The 15646-nt window shown below is 36.0% G+C and overlaps 2 non-coding genes across 2 annotated transcripts; both read left to right on the top strand.

The window, feature by feature from the left end:
• Positions 1-2330: 2330 nt before the first annotated feature.
• On the top strand, positions 2331-2437 carry LOC128287601 (small nucleolar RNA R71). Its single transcript, XR_008278301.1, has one exon. It is a non-coding gene; the product is annotated as a small nucleolar RNA R71 (small nucleolar RNA).
• A 9338-nt stretch (positions 2438-11775) lies between these two features.
• Positions 11776-11882, top strand: LOC128287219 (small nucleolar RNA R71). The gene has a single exon (XR_008277915.1). It is a non-coding gene; the product is annotated as a small nucleolar RNA R71 (small nucleolar RNA).
• Positions 11883-15646: the final 3764 nt, after the last annotated feature.

Here is a 15646-nt window from a genome sequence, read left to right on the forward strand (position 1 = left end):
GAATCGAACCTTGTCCCTAGCACGCCCGTGGTTTTCCATTCCCACGCCCGTGGTCTCCTATCAAGTTCACCCACGGCCATGTCGCACGGCCGTGGGGATTTATCGCACCCCGTGTTTTGGGGAAATCATGTCCCACTTCAACACTACAGTATTATGCGCCATGTCTCTTCCCTATTTGGTTGACGACTTTAGGCACACCGTGTGCCTAGTCAGTATCTTGAAACAAACTTTGTAATTCAAAAATTAAGTTAATGATTCAAAGTGTTAGAAATTAAAAATAAAGAAATCAAAATATGTTAGTGCCCGGGTTGCCTCCCGAGAAGCGCTTATTTATAGTCTAAGCTCGACTTACCTCTCCATTGAATGATCATGGTGGTTTGAGGAGTTCATACTCCTCATTCCTACTATCAATCTTAAAATAAGGTTTTAATCGGGTGTTGTTTACCTTAAAAGTACCGAACTTGGGATGACTCACCTCCACCGTATCGAATGGAAGAATACTGAGTACCGTAAGGGGATTTCCTCATTTGGTGTGGTAGTGACAATGTGGGGATCTGTGGCATTTAGTAAGACTTTATTGCCAACCTTAGGTTGATTAGGAGAGGTATCGAGCTTGTTTTGGCGTAGTTTCGCTTTATCATGTGTTCTCGGTGTGTGTGCTCGCCATTCATCTAGTTCCTCTATTTGAAACCTTCGTTCCTCATGGGTATCTTTGTTCGCTACTTGATAATAGTGTACTGTCTCCGTTGTCTTGGTTCGAAGAAGTTCCTGCAAGGACGATTGAATATCTGTTTTATCATCGACAAGTTTCATAGCATTATCTTGAGTCTTAGAAGTTTTGACTGAATCACGTGCTTGGAGTGTTACTGTGTCGTCTCCTGCACGAAGTGTTAGCTCTCCTGTGCCTACATTAATAATGGTTCTGGCAGTTGCTAAAAAGGGTCATCCTAAAATTAAAGGTACCTCGTTATCCTCATCCATATCTAAGACGAAAAAGTCTACTGGGTAAATAAATTTATCAATTTTAACGAGAACATCTTCAATAATACCTTTAGGAAATCTAATTATTTTGTCAGCCAATTGTATGCTTATCCTAGTCTGTTTGGGTTTACCGAGACCTAGTCGTTTAAACATTTTATACATTTATACTTGCCCTTAGATCAGCTAAAGCATTATTCAGAGATAACCAATTAAGCAAGGAATTGTAAAACTCCCTGGATCTTTCAATTTGTTAGGTAGCTTATTCTTTAGAATAGCTGAGCAGACTGCATTGAGTTCCACATGCGATGTAGCGTCTAATTTTCTTTTATTGCTCAGAAGTTCCTTTAAGAATTTTGCTGAGTTGGGCATTTACGACAGAACTTCAATAAAGGGTAAATTAATATGTAATTTCTTTAAGAGTTTGACAAACTTACTGACTTTTTCTTTTGTTCTATCTTTTGTCATCACTTTAGGATATGGCACACGAGGTTCATAATATGTACTTACCTGTTTAGGATAATCATCGTTTACCTCTTCTCGACCTTTGTTCATCGCGTTGTCTTACTGTAATTCTGGCTCCGGTGCAATGAATCCTTCCTTATTTTGAGTACTAATTGCATTAAGGTGTTCCCTCAGATTAGGTTCATATTACTTGGTAAGCTACCTTGTGGCCGTTCGTAGATTAGTTTGGATTGTTGGCCTATCTGAGTTTCGAGTCCTTGGATCAATGCTTGTTGATTCTTAAGTGCTGTCTCGGTATTTTGGAAACGGGTTTCTGACACCGAGATGAATTTAGAAAGCATCTCTTCAAGGTTTGTTTCTTCTCTTGTTGATAAGGTGGCTATTGAAATCCCTGAGGGTTTTATGGCTTTTGATTCCCTTGACCACCCCAGGAGAAATTTGGGTGGTTTCCCCAACCTGCATTATAAGTATTACTGTATAGGTTATTTTGAGATCGGAAGTTATTGTTACCCATATAGTTAACTTATTCTTCTTCGGTTGTAAGATTGAAGGATTGGTATTTTGTATGCACACCTCCGCCACTTGAGTCACACCTCATTACTGGATGTACCTGCTTAGAACCATGTAAACCGTCAATCTTATTTTTGAGAAGTTCTACCTGATTAGAGAGCATGGTGACTGAATTGATGTTATAAACGCCGACTGTTTTCGTTGGCTTTATCCTCATAACTTGCCACTAATAGTTATTTAGCGACATATCCTCTATAAATTCATAGGCATCTTCCAGCGTTTTATTGTTGATGGTTTCGCCAGCAGCTACGTCAACCATTTGCCGAGTCGAGGGAATCAGGCCATTGTGGTATGTTTGTACTTGAAGCCAAATCGGTAACCCATGGTGAGGGCACCTTCTCAGTAAGTCCTTGTATCTCTCCCATGCATCATAAAGTGTTTCTAAATCCATCTACACAAACGAAGAGATATCATTACGTAATTTAGCCGTTTTAGCCAGCGGAATATATTTTAGTAAAAATTTCTCGGTCATTTGTTCCTAAGTAGTGATAGACCCTCGTGATAACGAGTTCAACCACTGTTTAGTTTGTTTCTCAGTGAAAAGGGAAACAACTGAAGATGTATGGCATCGTCAGAAACACCATTGATTTTAAATGTATCGCAAAATTCTAGAAAGTTCGCTAAGTGAGCGTTGGGATCTTTATCCTGCAAACCATCAAACTGAACAAACTGTTGTATCATCTGAATAGTGTTAGGTTTTAATTCAAAAGTATTTGCAGCTACAGCAGGTCTAACTATGCTAGATTTAGTTCCTGTTAAAGAAGGTTTAGCATAATCATACATAGTACGTAGAGTAGGATTTTGATTAGCCTCAATTGCAGGAGGTAGCTGATTGCCTTGGTTTTCAGCCATCTCGTCGATTGGGGGTCGAGTATCGTCTTCTCACTCGTTCTCTGCATATCGTAAGCTACGCCTTATTTCTCTTTGATTTTTTTGAATTGTACGATCGATTTCTTCGACAAAAAGTAATGGTCCCGACGGGTTTCTTCTAGTCATAAACTATAAAAACCTGCCAAGAGAGAGGAAAAGTAAATTAATAAATAAAATAAAATTGTAAGAAAAATAAATGGCTAAAGTAATAAAAATTTAGTGTTCCTAATATTTCAGTTCCCCGGCAACGGCGCCAAAAATTGATCACGTGATTCTTAACAAGTAATAAATATTTATAATGAAGATCAAACCTAGTGTAACTATTATCACGACGAAAAGGCAAGCACACCTATCGGACAATAGTATAGTTATGGCAAGACTGAGATATCGTACCCAAGGGAACCAAAAGTACGAGTAATAACTATTGTTTTACTATCTAGCCTAAAAATAAAAAGGTTTGTTTATTAAACTATTTATCTAAACTAATTAACTAATTTAATTAAAGCAAAGAGAAAATTTGGAAAAAGACTTGAAGAAAAGCAATTGATAAAGACGACACCAAAGGAGGAATCCACCTAGATTTCACTTGTTATCTGACTCTGAACTGGACGATTTATTCACTTGACTTGATCCGTGAGATTCCCTAACCTATGTTATTATCCCTTTCGAGACTAATAACGTCTAACCCTCATTTGAATTAATCAAAATTTCTTTCTTAATTAAAACTCCTAGGGAAGCAGTAAATCACTCTATGGACTCCCATATTAGGTTTCACCCTAATCCGAAAAAATCTCATAACCCTATTTCTAGGCGTTCGATCAACTCCGCTTAATTATGCCAAATCTACTCTTAGGTAGGGTCTATTCCTCCTCTGTATAAGCACATCAAATCATGAATCAATACCCAGAATATTAACTCAAGCCTTAAGAACACATAATTAAGAACAAATCAAGTATTTACCATACAATTCAGATAATAATAACAAGATCCATCATAGGTTTTATCCCCCTTAGGTACCTAAGGGGCATCATAAAATAAGAGTACATCTCAAAAGTATAAAAATGACAAAAAATAAAGAAAACTCTAAAACCCCTGAAGGAATTCTGAGAGAGATCTTCAGTCTTGGAGTAGCTCCGGCTTTTGGGATGGATCGTCTGGCTTCCTTCAAGTAATTCCTGGCGTGTGGTTCTGTATTCCAGAAAAGTTCTGGAAGAGGCCCCCCTTACTAGGTCGTACTTAGGGTTTTTATATAGGTTTTGGATTGGCTTTCTTCCTTCCTAAGTATCCTCTTCCGTGTAAAATACAACTATTTGAAAAAAAGGACACGCCTGTGTGCCACGGTCGTGTGACGTGTTTGCTAGGCCGTGTTCGATCCGTTAAATTGCACACGACCATGTGGGCTCAATTGCCAGGCCGTGTGAATCGTGTACACCTTGGTCGACACCCCCAAAGGCCACGGATGTGTGAGCAGCCCGTGTGGCAAGGCTTAGGCCGTGTGATCTTCTCGATTTGGTCTATTTTGTCCCTTTTTAGCTCGGTTTTGGCTCCTGTTGACTCTTGGTGCTCTCCTGATCTTAAAACATGAAATAACCGGATTAAGAGCACCAAAATCCACAAATCTAGTAGTAAACATCCATAAATATGCTAAGTATTTGGGGAAAACTATGTATAATTTGGCGTTTATCAACAAGGATGTCTGAATTGAAGATTGAGTTAGGGCCAATAGTTTTTGAATATCCAGATATGTTTCAAGAAGAGTTTCCCGGGTTACCTCTGATTAGAAAAGTTGAGTTTGGTATTGATTTAGTACCAGAGACCGCACTGATATGTATTGCTCTGTATAGAATGGCTCTATCTAAATTGAAAGAATTGAAAGCTCAGTTGCAAAAGTTGATAGATAAGGGTTTTGCGAGACTCAGTTTTTCTCCCTGGGGTGCTCCCGTGTTATCTGTAAAGAAGAAAGACGGATCAATGAGGCTTTGTATCGACTACTGACAGCTCAACAAGGTGACTATAAAGAACAAGTATCTTTTATCGAGGATTGATGACTTATTTGATCAGTTGAAAGGAGCAACGGTATTCTCGGAAATTGATTTGAGATCTGGCTACTATCAGTTGTGAGTTAAAGAGGCGAATGTGCCGAAAACCACTTTTAGGACAAGGTATGGGCATTATGAATTTCTAGTTATGCCTTTCGGACTAACTAATGCACCTACTATTTTTATAGACTTGATGAATAGAATCTCCCCACCATATTTAGGTAAGTTTGTGGTTGTGTTCATCGATGATATCCTAATTTATTCTCGAGATGAGTCCGAGCATGCCAAGCACTTGAGAACTATATTACACACTTTGAGAGATAAACAATTGTTTGCTAAATTTAGTAAAAGTGAGTTTTATCTCCGAGAAGTCAAATTTTTGGGATATATTGTTTCAGGTGATGGTATTCGGGTTGATACAAGTAAGATTTCAGCAATTGTTGATTGGAAACTACCGAGGAATGTATCTGAAGTTAAAAGCTTTTTGGGATTAGTAAGATATTACCAACTTTTTTCAAAGGATTTTCGATGATTGCTACTCCTATGATTAAACTGTTGCAAAAAGATGTTAAATTTGAATGGTACGAAAAATGTGAACAAAGTTTCGAGAAGTTGAAAGCACTATTGACTGAGGCACCAATTTTAGTGCAACCTGAATCGGGAAAAGATTTTGTGATTTATAGTGATGCGTCACTGAATGGATTAGGATGTGTGTTGATGCAAGAGGGCAAAGTGATAGCTTATGCCTTGAGACAGTTGAAACCGCATGAGAAGAATTATCCGACGCATATTTGGAATTAGCCACCGTTGTGTTCGCTTTAAAAATTTGGAGACATCATTTGTACAGTGAGAAATGTCATATCTTTACTGATTATAAGAGTTTAAAGTACTTCATTACTCAAAAAGATTTAAACTTGCAGCAACAGAGATGGCTCGAGTTACTTAAGGATTACGAGCTAGTAATTGATTACCACTCCGGTAAGGAAAATCGTGCATGCGTTAAGTAGAAAAACTTTATTTGCTTTGAGAGAGATGAATACACGGTTGAATTTGTCCAATAATGGTTCGATTCTAGTTGAGTTGAGAGGTAGACCGTTATTTCTTCAACAAATTTGTGAAGCTCAGAAATATGATAGTGACTTGCAAGCTAAAAGATTTCGTTGTGAATCGGGTAGTGATTCAGATTTTCATATCGGATCCGATGATTGTTTGATGTTCCAAGGTAGAATTTGTATACCAAAAACTGAGGAACTTATCCAAAAAATTCTTCATGAAGCACATAATAGTTGTTTATCCGTGCGTCCGGGTAGTATGAAAATGTATAATGATTTGAGGTAATGGTATTGGTGGTCAGGTATGAAACTAAATATTTCAGAGTTTGTTTCGAAGTGTTTAATTTGTCAACAAGTGAAAGTCGAACACCAAGTGCCTTCGGGATCACTTCAGCCAGTGATGGTACCTAAGTGGAAGTGGGATAGGATTACTATGGACTTCGTAACTGGGTTACCTTTGACTTCGAAAAAGAAAGATGTCATCTGGTTTGTTGTTGATAGATTAACGAAATTGGCTCACTTTATTCTGGTACATACTGACTATTCACTTGATAAGCTAGCTAAACTGTACATTGCTGAGATTGTGAGATTGCAAGGGGTGCCTATTTCTATCATTTCGGATAGAGATCCGAGGTTTACTTCACGGTTTTGTAAGAAGTTACAAGAACCTTTGGGTACGAAGCTGAACTTTAGTACCGCTTTTCATCAACAGACTGATAGTCAGGCTGAGAGAGTGATTCAAATTTTTGAAGATATGTTCTGAATTTGTGTTCTAGATTTTGAAGGTAGTTGGGAAAAGTATCTACCATTGGTCGAATTTGCTTATAACAACTGTTTTCAGTCGAGTATAAAAATGGCACCTTATGAGGCATTATATGGCTGCAAGTGCTTAACACCCTTGTATTGGATCGAGCTTAGTGAGAAACAGATTCACGGGGTTGACTTGGTTAGGAAAACTGAAGAAAAAGTGAAGGTAATCCATGACTACTTGAAGGCAACTTCTGATCAACAGAATTCATATGCATATTTGGAAAGAAAAGAGATCGAATTTTAGACTGGTGATAAAGTATTTCTAAAAGTATCTCCGTGGAAGAAAATTCTCAGATTTGGTCATAAAGGCAAGTTAAGTCCATGTTTCATTGGGCCATATAAAGTCGTTGAAAGAGTAGGGCCAGTAGTATATCGGTTAGCTTTACCAGAAGAGTTGGAAAGGATCCATAACGTGTTTCATGTGTCAATTTTACAATGATATCTTTCTGATCCTTCACATGTGATTTCTCCAACAGAGATTGAGATTCGACTGGGTATGACGTATGGTGAAGAACCGATCAAGATTTTAGCTCGGGAAGTTAAACAATTCAGATATAAGTGTATAGCCCTAGTGAAAGTTTTATGGCAACGACATGGGGTCGAAGAGGCTACATAGGAACCTGAGGAAGCTATGAGAAAATAATACCCAAACCTATTTTCTGGTAAGATTTTCGGGGATGAAAATCCCTAAAAGGGGAGAATTGTAACAACCTGATTTTGGGCCTAATCGGAACAGTGGTTTCGAGACCACAATCCGATGTAGTAAAACTTGTTTTTATTACATTTTTATGGTCTACAATTTCATGGAATGATTTCTTGAAAATTTTGTTCGAAAATTTTAACGTTTGAGCACTCAATTTAGCAAAAAGGACTAACTTAAAAAAAAGTGCAAAAGCTGAGTTTTACATGCTATAGGTGTCTAATTGCTATGAAATTTTAAATTGAAGGTTCTTAGATGGTAATTAGACCATTTTACTTTAAGTTGGACAAAAATAGACATGAGGTAAGATAATTTTAATGTTTTAAGAAAAGGGCATTTTGGTTATTTGGTAATTAAATGAATTAAAAAGCAAAAATCAAGCCAAAATCCTTGTCCATCTTCTCCCCCTTGTGCCGAAATTTAGAAGGAACGCCATATCTAGGGTTTGGCCACTTTCAAGCTCGATTGTAAGTCCGTTCTTGCCCCGTTTTTAATGTTCTTTACATTTCTAAAGACGTTATCACTCAATCTATCTATTTTGACCATTAATTTGAGAAATGATTAAGGTCTAGGGTTTGACTTATGTTAGATATGTATGTATTTTGATGTCTAATGGTAGAAAATGTGTATTTGGTGTATGATAAACAACTTTTGCAAGGTGATTTTTATGAAAATGTCAAAAGGACCAATTTGTAAAAGGGTTATAAAATGTGTGTAAAAGTGTGATTAAATGAACATGTGGGCTGTTATAAGCATGAAAGAGGTTTGGCTAGGCTTGGGTCTTGAAAAAATTGAATAGATTTCAATTTACGAGCCTAGGGACCAAAGTGTAAAAATGTCAGTATAGGGGCAACAATATAATTTTGCCATAATATAATTTTTGGACTGAATTGAATAATATGAATAATAAATGAGTTAAATTTGCTATTATAGATCAAGAGAAACGAGGTTCGGACCTAGATCGGGGGAAAAACAATGTGTTTGACGATTAAGTCTCATTTCTACTATTTTGTACCGAGGTAAGTTTGTATGTAAATAATGCATTGTTTTAATCATGTTCAAATGCTTTATTATTGTATGAATTGTGATTGACCATTGGACGTATTCGACAAAGTTACAAAAGCATGAAATCCCAGTTGAACCTTAGGAATAGATAGGATACAAATGTCATGACATTAGGGTTACTAAGACTTTGTGTAAGACCATATTTGGGATATGGCATTAATATGAGACTTCGGATAAAACCATTTTTGGGATATGGCATCGATATGAGACTTCGTGTAAGACCATAGTTGGCCTATTGTCATCGATACGAGATTATATGTAAGATCATATCTGGGATATGGCATTGGTATGATATCGTGTGTACGGAACTCCTCAGTATCCTTTAGTTTTCCAAGTGGTTCAACGGGTAATTTCACAAGTATGTTAAAGATTAATTGTGTGTAAATCTATTTCAAGACTCAGGTACATACATAAAACTTATACGTAATGAGCTCGTTATGTGATGAACCCTTGGTAAGGTTATGATTGAGTAAGTTTGACTATGAGATTTATAATAACATTTAGGTTAATTTACCTCATGTTAATTGTATGTTAAATATGTGTTTATGATGCTTATTATTTGCATAGGAACTTACTAAACTTTAAAGCTTACTCCCCTTTCTTTTCCCTTGTCATATAGTGTCACTAAGCTAGCTCAGATTTGAGGATCGTTGGAGACTCCACCACACTATCAACTGATTATTTTGGGTACCAATGAATTCAACAATTTGAGTTATGGCATGTATAGGGACTTGATCATTTTGTTATGTGTCATAATTAATTTGGCCAAATGTGTTGGCTTATGTTGGTTGATAATTCATTTTGTAAATGGCAATTGAAATTAGCTAATATTGGTTTAAGTATATATGCACATGATGATATTTTCATGGATGTGGAAGTTTGCATGGTTTAAGTTGATAAGTATGTAATGTTCGTATGTGATAAATGGTAGCATGTGAATGATGTGTGGATGTCTTGATTTTGGCTGAAATAGTTGAATTTTATTTCTTGGATTGGTGCTATGTTTTGTTGTGTAGGTGTGTGCATTAAAGGGTGACAAAATGGCTTGGTAAATAGCCCTATTTTTGTCCATATGGGTAGATACACGGGCGTGTGTCTAGGCCGTGTGTGACACACAACTTGCCCAATGAGCATGTGATCTGGCCGTATGTCCCCTGCACCTTAATTGTTGTAAAACAGAATGCTCAGAATTGAACACATGGGCAGAGACAGGGGCGTGTGTCTCAGCCGTGTGGATGACACAGCGTTAGGCACAGGCGTGTGCCCTTGACGTGTGAAGTCTACACCTATTTTATGAAAAATCATAAATTTTAAATCGACCACACGACCTAGCACACGAGCGTGTTACTTGGCTGTGTGACTTCAATTTGTTCTTGGGTGACAAACAGAGAGTTACACGGGTTAGAGACACGAGTGTGTGAGACCACACGGCCTGCCCACATGGGCATGTGGCTCTTAAAACATGAAAAATTTTCTAAGTGTTGTGAAATTTTCTAAAGTTCTCGGTTTAGTCCCACTTTCAATGTATGTTTTGGGCCTCGTAGGCTCGTTCTAGGGACGATATGAAAGTATATGAAAATTTTTAAATTTGGATGGAAATTTACGTCTCGATTTTGTATGATTACTTGTGTAAAAGTCTAGTAATGCCTCGTACCTTATTCCGGTGTTGGACACGGATAGGGGGTGTTACAAATTGGCACATCTTAGTCAGCTTCATATTTTAAAATAAGGAAATCTGCAGGAAAGATAAATCTATCTACTCTTACCAACACATCTTCAATTTTACCTTTCGGATGCACATAGTATTGATTAGCTAGTTGCAACATAACCGTAGTAGGTCTTGCTTTTCCAATTCCCAGCTTCTTGAAAATAGACATAGATATTAGATTTAACTCGCTCCTAGATCACATAACGCCTTACTAGCATATTGATTTCCAATTGAACATGGGATAGTGAAACTCCCTAGGTTCTTAAACTTTGGAGTTAATTTATTGGTAAACATTGTTGTGCACCCTTCAGTGAGAGCAACAGTCTCAAATTCTCCCAATCTATGCTTCTTTGACAATATACCTTTCATAAATTTCATGTAATTATGCATTTGCTCCAAATCTTCTCCCAGCGATCTATTGATATGGAGTTTCTTCAATACATCCAGAAATATTTTGAACTTAATATCCTACTTAGAATTATGAAATAACTAAGGAAAAGGTATAGGTGGTCGTCCTTCAAGTTGTTGATATTGTTTTGCCTTGTCATTTTTGTTGACAACATGATCTCATTCTACCATAGCATTTTGTTGTTTACCCTTTTTAGGCGTAGTATGTTATTCAGATGAGTCTAAATTATTTCCCTAGTTGAGTCTGTAGCTGTTTTCTTCTACAATGCTATCTTGAACAATGCCTTCTAGCTAAGTCCTGCTTCTAAGAGTAATTGCTTTGCAATGTTCCTTGTCTTGTGTTCTTGAATTCTTTGTATCACTTTGTAGTGCTCCTTGTGGCCTCAAATTCAAAGTATTCACTATTTTCCCCACTTGATTCTCAAGAGCTCAGGGAGACGCAACTTGACTCTAAATTACAGCATCCCGACTCTAAATTACAACATCGTTTTTAGCCATATATTCCTTCTACAAGGCTTCAATGGATGTCAAGGATGGTGATGTTTGACCCTATTGAATATTCTGTCTTGAAAAAGGATTATTATAACTAGGCAGTGCATTCTACCTTGCAACATTGTTTGAATTCCCCGCACCTTGATTATTGCAACTAAAATTTGAATGCTGCTTCCACATTGAATTGTAAGTGTTAGAATAGAGATTACTATTCCAGTTAAAATTACCCATGTAGTACACAGATGCTGGGTTTGATGAGCATTCATCAAACATATGATCTTCACCACAATAAACACAAGATAGCTCAGCTACTATCTCGGCTACTATCATCTCCTGAACTATAGTGGGTTTCTTAATTGTTTTGATCATATTGGCCAAAATGGATACCTGGGCTATCAATGAAGTGATTGCTTAAAACTCCATAGTACCAGCAGCTCTCTTATCCATCCCAACTCTTGTGGTTAAATATTGATAATCATTGTTGGCAATATTTTCCAAACTCTCATATGCTTCAGTATAAGATTTATCCAACAAAGTACCATTAGTAAAAGCATCAACTGCCATCCTCGTGTACGCATTCAACCCATTATATAATATATCCATCTCATCCAATGTTAAAATCCATGCATTAGACATCTTCGAATTAAGTTTTTAAATCATACCCAAGCTTTATATAGTGTTTCATCGTCTGATTGACAAAAAGATGTGATGTCATTTCTAAGCTTGACATTCATATTTGGTGTTTTATATTGTAGCAAAAACCTCTGGCAAAGATCATTCCATGATGCCACTATTTCTGATGAAAAAGCATTCATCCATGCTCTCTCACAATTTCTTAATGAATATGGAAACAGTTTAAGTCGTAGAACGTCTTCAAGAACACCTTGTTGTCTAAAAAAGTCATAAACCTCTAGAAAAAAGTCTTAAGTGCAATCTTGTATCTTCAGTAGGTAATCCACTAAACTGTCCTACTATTTGTAACATCTGAAATATTATTGATTTCAGCTCAAATTTGTTGAGCTTGAATTTGTCGTCTAACTATCCTTGGATTTAGATCATCCAAAATTAGCACGACATGCTCTCGGGTTGGTCTATCTCTGTCATCTATCACCCTACGAATAGGAGGATTAACGTCTTGGTCATTCGTATTATCATTGAGACCAAGATCATTCTCATTCCTAGCCATTTTTCATAGTTTTTTCTATTATTGTTTCAAGTATTATGGTAAGAGAATCCGCCAGGAGGTACAACACCTAGAGTGCGCCAGGGTAGCGATGAAGTAGGTTATTATGCATATAGTGGAAATTTGGCGTAGAATAGGGTTACGCCCTAAGAGTCTATGTTTAACAAACTTTTCTCCTGTAATGAGTTGTAACAAGTTTGGTGTAAAAATTTATATTTAATACTTTCCCTTCATCTCAAATGTTAAGCCTCTAAGTTAAATTAATAAGAAAAATGTTTTAAGTAAGGAACCTGTGTCAGCTATTTGATATTTGGTTAAGTATTGTGTATAGTAACACTCGAGATTTGGACCGATGAATCGGGTCGGGTTGATGGCATTACATGAATTTGGAAGATTACATTAGCCACCAAAGTGACCTAATAAGCTATCTAAATGTTAAAAACAATCATTTTAAAACATTTATTAATATTAGTAGAAAACTTAGTTAAATATCAATTTATTGCTCCTTAAATTTTAGTTATAATCTAGCAACAAAAAAGATGGTTTTACTTATGCTTTTAATAAAAATCAGGTTCATGCATAATTAATTAATAATATTGACTTGATATCCTAAATAAAAATTAAAGTAAAGTGTCATGGAATAATAAGCAACCCTAAATCCTAAATCACATGCCACAGTTTCAAAATAAAATATTGCAGTCCTCAGACTAATAAAATAAATCATAAGAATAAGCCTTAATAAATCGAAATTAAAGTAGACCGTATCGAGACCCTCTGGATGTCATATTAGCATCCTAACCTGGTGGGTTATCTACAATGATGAAAACTTAAGGGGGAGTGAGTTATGACGTTCAATATGAGTTTATTCACAATATAATCAATACAAATAGTTGTTAAGACACATTAAATAACATTGCATAAAATAATGATAGATAGCAATTCAATTCAGAGTAATGGTTTTTCAATGCAACTATCATTAATATATTAGAACTCAAAATAACAATTTTCAAACTAACAAAACTCTCAAATTTGTCCACAATAATCATATACATACACACATGTATATTTTCATGCAAATATATATAAATCTCATAACATAACTTCTAGATTTTTAGACAAATACAATTTTGGGTTTTTTAAATAGAATCCATCATACCTCATCGCTACACACCACAATGGGAGTTTCCCTAGAACTCCAACCACCAACACACCAAATTATGGATTAACCACCAATAGGTTGCAGTTTTATTGTCAATGGTTGTGGACACACAACAAAACACCGTAGATGAAATTTGCAGATGGATGTGGGTACGCAACAGAATATTGCAGATGAAATCTAGCAATGGTCATGGATGCACAACATGCTTGCAGATGATAGTTGCCAAAGGGTTGTGAATGTACAACAAAACTTCGTAGATGGAATCTACCTATGGCTGTGGTTACTCAATAAAAATTAAATGCAGGTACACTGCTAATACTTCCTTTGATCATATCATCTCATTCCATGCAATACAATGTAGCAAATCTAATACAAACCACATATGGTAGCATTTAAAGTACTAACACATGGAAAATCAGTAGCAAAGTCATGCTTTTCATGTACTCAAATTAACAATAATATAAGGCATGTCGTTCATATGACCACAAGTATATAGATACAATAATGACATATATTGATCATAATTCATGTAAATATATAAAAAAAAACATGTAAATACCACATTAATTCGATCAATCAACGATTCTAGCATATTTCATATTATCAGAGACCTAATCGCACAATTTAATTCATTAAAACTAGTTCAAAACTTATTCAAGGAATAATTTGATCAAAACATAAAATTATCAATCCAAACTATAAATTCTTAGTTCCAGGGGACACATGGCCATGTGATCGGATTGTGTGGGAAGCCCTAGATTGTGTGAAATGGGTACATGGCCATGTGGCTAGACTGTTTGAGAGATCGCAACCATGTAACATTCAAAATTTCAACCTACAAGGGAGACATGATCGTATGGTAGGCCTTATGAAGGGTCCTAGGCATGTGAAAAGTGGAAACCTAGGGTTTTAGGGAGACATGGTCATGTGAGGGGCTGTGTGGTTCATACAGGCAGACCACACACTCATGTGGTTGGCCGTGTGGTCTAACCTAAGCTCAATTTTGCCTTGATTTTCTCGTAAAAAAACACATAGTTATCACAGGAGTCTCAAATGGAAATCCTTGTGTCCAAATCCAATCTAGGATACCTACAACGAGTCTTTCAACTAATAAATACACAAGGATTAGTAATGATCTTTAAGAAAATCAAGATTTCGAGAAAGCTGGTAAGATTCGTAAAAGATCATTTAATCGATCTTGAAAGATTAACATGAACATATCTATCCTAGAATTTATGAGTTCTTTTATTTGAAACAAGGGTACTTACCAATATTTTGACGGGAATTTGAAGATTAATGATGATAGGTTCAACAAGCGGTGGAAGAACAAGTTAGATTGAGAATTGATTTTGATTTAGGTTTTCAAGAGATCAATTTCCAATAAATAATGTAAAATTTCTTATGAAAGGAAAAAGGGGAAATAAAAAAAATAAAGATAAAGGAAAGTTCAATTTAGGGATGAAAAGGAATTAAAAGCAATGTATAATTAGGAAAAGTTATTAAATACTTAGGGTTTCAAAATTTGAGGGGTTGATTAGGCAAAAAACCTTTCTTGCTATCCCAAAAAAAAATGGGAGGGGAGAGTGGTGTGACATAAACCTAGAGAGTGAAGGATGGAATGAAAGCCTTAACATTTGGGCTACTACCCTTACTTGGTATAATTCTACCACATTTAATAAATATACTAGTAAATATACTAGCTTGGTTTTGTTCCTTAGTTGCTGAAAAAAATGAAAAAATAAAGCTTGAACCTAGAACTTCTTCAGGACTTTTCCAACTACATAACCATCAAGACTAAGGTAGTTCTTAATGATACAATAAATTTCTAACCATATAAATTTTGGGGTGTTACAATCCCCCATGCACTCTATAATGATGGCTCATTGGTAGCAAGTTTTGTAACAGCCCGTTTTTAGTGAAATCAGAATAGTGGTTTTGGTACCACAAATATGATGTCAAAAAATTTATTTTATTATTATTTTAAGGTCTGCAGCATGATAGTAGCATCATATAAAAAATTCATGAAGAAATTTTATCGTTTGCATGCTTAATTTGATAAAAAGGACTAAATCGCGTAAAGTGCAAAACTTATGTTCTATTAGAAAAAGGTGTTAAATTGCTATGAAATTTAAACATGGGTGGCCTTA

Source organism: Gossypium arboreum, chromosome 13, assembly GCF_025698485.1.
Source record: "Gossypium arboreum isolate Shixiya-1 chromosome 13, ASM2569848v2, whole genome shotgun sequence".
NCBI classification, from domain to species: domain Eukaryota; kingdom Viridiplantae; phylum Streptophyta; class Magnoliopsida; order Malvales; family Malvaceae; genus Gossypium; species Gossypium arboreum.